The sequence below is a fragment of the Hyaena hyaena genome, unplaced genomic scaffold (genome assembly GCF_003009895.1).
Source record: "Hyaena hyaena isolate Hyena2069 unplaced genomic scaffold, ASM300989v1 scaffold_69, whole genome shotgun sequence".
NCBI lineage: Eukaryota > Metazoa > Chordata > Mammalia > Carnivora > Hyaenidae > Hyaena > Hyaena hyaena.
Window position 1 is genome coordinate 4,157,029 of NW_024080702.1, and position 4,317 is coordinate 4,161,345.

Consider the following 4,317-nt stretch of genomic DNA (forward strand, 5'->3'; position numbering starts at 1 on the left):
TTAATGTATTCTCCAACCCATCAAAGCCTCAAAGCAAGTAAGTTCTAAGTCGCTTTGGCCCACATGCTGTGTCTTTGAGCAAGTACCTTATATCTTAGTTTCCTCAACAACAAGATGAAGATAGCAACACCCACGGATAATGAAAGAAATATGATAATACATGTAGACCTCTTCGCGTAAAGCACAGCCTGCCTTGATACCAAGAAATGGTTGTACCTGTTAACAGGTTGTAAGCTTCACAAGTGAATACAAATACCTATTAATCTTTAGTCCTATATCCCCAGTGACTAGCACCTGGCCTGGCGTATCATAAGCCTTCAATAAATACTTGTTTAATGATTGTACTTCTATTTTTAGAGGTGTTAAGAGTTTGAGGAAGGAATCAACGGGTAGAAGAGCAGAGAAAGGAAATACAGGGGATGGGCGGGGAGGAGCTGGGGCTCCTGTTATACCTGGGCATTTCTAGCCTCTGGCACCATGACCTATAAATAGGTGGCTCCTGTCATTTACAAGTATCAACATCCTCATCAGGTCCAGTGTTTGCTGAAAAGCTTCTGTGTGTATGCGGGTGGGTTCAGTGATGAATCTTTTCCATGCACATTTGTTGGCGTCTCTAACTAACATTATGAAGTAAATTATACAACTATTTCCATTTTTTGGATGCAAAATGAAAACACAGAAAGATTAAATAATTTGCCCAGAGTCACAATCTGGACTGGAATCAAGAAATATGATAATATGATCTTAACTACCATAACATAGTAAAGAGAAGGAGAACTAGCTGTGTAAAATATTGGGAGGACGAGGTCCAATCTCATTTAAATCTGTGGTCATAGATGGATTCAAGGTACAGCCATTGGCCCATTATCCCTGCTTAGTGGGCCATGGTAATAAAGTTAGCAAAGGTGTATTTTTTTCATTGTATTTTGAAACAAAACGCACTGAAATGGCTCTTCCCTTAATGAATGCCGAATTGGCAGCCAGATTATTTGGTCAAAATAGGTAAGAAGGATGAGTACCACCTGTTGTTTAAAATACAGGCCCTCTTTGTATTATTAGCGATCTCTCCAACACTCTTAATCTTCTGATCAAGTCTTTGTTTGCACAGATGAGATTAGAAATTGGACCTTTTTTTTTTTTAAAGGAGCTTGGCATGAAATCCTAAGCAATCATTTGGATACTATTAATGTCCTGAATTCGCCTTTCTTTGTTTAGGGGACTGTATTATGCATGTGGAATCCCAGTTCAAGGATTTATCTAAATTGGCTGTGTAATGCTGGATGACAGCAAAGGGATTTGTTCGAAATTAGCTTATGTCTTCTGAGGCAGAGGAAATTATTCACCACTCCCAGCAACTGTCCACTACAATCTCCACTAACAGGTGCACTATAGCCATCAATAGCCACCGTCCATCTATATAGTCAGGGAGCTGAACAAATGGACCATGACTTCAACCAATGGCCCCATCCCAACCTCCATTCTCCTGAACATCTGAGGGAGGAGGCAGCTATGGCCTTAGATAATTGCATCTCTTCTTATGTGATAGTCAGAAAGCACTTCACGCCTTTCTGCTTGGGGGCAGACTCCACCCGCCACACCACAGCCCCTGCTGGTGCCATCTTTCAGCGCTGTACCACCTGTCTGGGTATGCCTATTCCTTCCTCTAGGACTCTTCTCCTCAACAGGTGTGCCCAGCTTTTCTCAGTATAGTTTCCTGGGTCATGTCCGACACCAGATACAAAACCTCTTAGCCTTTGCTAACCACGTTCCATTGGAAAACTCTCTACTGCTCTCCATTGATCTAGGTTTTTCTGAATAAGTTTTCACCATCTGAACCAAATGGGCAGCAAGCGCATTTATAAGGATGAAAATTGGTGACACTTTAGGATTAAGATCTTAAAAGAAATCATCAGACCAATTCATCATCTTGTCAAAGTGACTGTTATACCTAAAATGACTTGTGCTCTGATTTTTGAAGCACCCAGTTCAGAAAAAAGGATTATAAAAAATGTATGAATTCTTCTTCGTTTGACTCTTTCTGTTAATGGCAAAACTATTTTACCATTTCCCTCCAGTTTTTCAGACTCAAAGCTTTGGAGTCTTTTTTTTTTTTTTTTAAGCATTTTTTGGAACAGTTTTTGATTTACAAAAAACCTGAGCAGATGGTAGAGTTGTCATATACAACTCACCATAAGCAATTCCCCCTATTATTAATTTCTTGTATTGGTCTGCTTTGTTCATTACAATTAGTGGACCTGGTGTTGATACGTTATTATTAACTAAATTATATAGTTTACATTAAGGTTCATTCTGTGTTGTAAAGTTCATTGGGTTTTGAGAACTGTATAATGACATGTATTCTCCATTATAGTATCATACAGCATAGTTTCTCTGCCCGAAAAATCCTTTGTTCTATCTCTTGATCCTTTGCTCCTTCCCCAGACTCACTGATCTTTTTTCTCTCTCTGTAGAATGTCATATCGTTGAAATCACACAGTATGCATACTTTCCAGACTGGCTTCTTTTACTTAGTGATATGCATTTAAGATTTCTCCATGTCTTTTGTGTCTTATACTGCAATTATTTTTATTATTGAATAATATTCTACTGTATGGATGTGTCATGGTTTATATACTTATTCACCTCTAGAAGGACAGCTGGGTTGTTTCCAGTTTTCTGTGATCAGGAATAAAGCTGCTATAACATTCATTTGTGTCTGTTTGCGTGGGCATACATTTTCAACACAAATGGGTATCTAGAAGAACAACTGGATCATATAAGATTAAATTTAGCTCTGTAAGAAACTGCCATACAGTTTTCCAAAGTGGCTGTACCATATGCAATCTGTTAGCTATCAAGGAGGGATCCTGTTTCTCTACCTCCTCACCAGCATATAGTATTGTCATTTTTGTTTGTTTTTGGATTTTTGCCATTCTAACGGGTAGGTAATGGTAGCTCATTGTTGTTTTCATTTGTAACTTCATAATGTCAGATCATGTAGAATGTCTTTTCATATGCTTATTTGCTATCTTTTATCTCTGTGAGATTTCTTTTCAAATCTTTGGACCATTTTTAAATTAGGTTGTTTTCTTATTGTTGAGTTTTAAGTGTTCTATTTATATTTTGGATACAATCCTCTAGTGAATATGTGTTTTGTAAATATTTTGTTCAGTCTGTGGCTTATTATTTCATTCTATAACAGTGTCTTTTTGTTTTGTTAATTTTTTAATTTTTAAATTTGAATCCCAATATTGATAGCATACACCGTTATATTGGTTTCAGGTGTACAATATAGTGATTCAACAACTCTATACATTACTCAGTGCTAAACATGGTAAGTATACTCTTAAATCTCCTTCCCCTGTTTCACCCATCACCTCACTCACCTGCCTTCTGGTAGCCATCAGTTTGTTCTCTGCATTTAAGAGTCTGTTTCTTGCTTTGTCTCCTTTTTAATTTGTTCATTTTTATTAACAGTGCCTTTTGCAGATCAGTTTTTAATTTTACTAATGCCTAATTGACTGTTTTATTTTCCCTTGGATGTAGTATGCTTTTGGTGTTATATCTAAAAATTCATCGCCAGCTTCCAGTCATCTAGATTTTCACTTACGTCATCTTTTAAGAGTTGTTTCCTTGTGCACTTGGGTGCACAAGACTTGGATCTAGGTTCCATTTTAAGTTCATTTTTGTGAAAGATTTAGTCTGTATTTTTTCTTACATATTGATATTCAATTATTCCAGCACCATTTATTAAAATTACTATTCTTTCTCCACTGGATCCTAGAGTTTCCATCTCTGCTTACTCTACCCATCTGATCCTACATACTGTCTACTTTTTCTTTTATAGCTTTTAGCACAATAGTCATAATTATTTTACATTTCTTATCTGATAATTCCAAAAATACATATCACATCTGAGTTTGGTTATGTTGCTTGTGTTGTCTCTTCAGACCGTGCTTTTTGTCTTTTGGCACTACTTGGAATATTTTATTGAAAGCTAGACATGACATATTGGGTATTAGAAGTTTAGGTAATTTGTTTTCTAGAGTTAATTTCATTTAAAAAATAAGTTTATTTATTGAGAGAGGGAGAGAGGAGGGGAAAGGTAGAGAGAGAAAGAGGGAGAGAGAGAATCCCAAGCTGACAGCATGGAGTCTGATGTGGGCCTCAAACCCTCAAACTGTGAGATCATGACCTGAGTCCAAATCAAGAGTTGGATGCTCAACTGACTGAGCTATCCAGATGTCCTTCCAATGTAGTTTTGTGTTAATCTGGCCAGCAGTTGGTCTGTGTTTTAAGCTTGCTGTAGCTACAGAC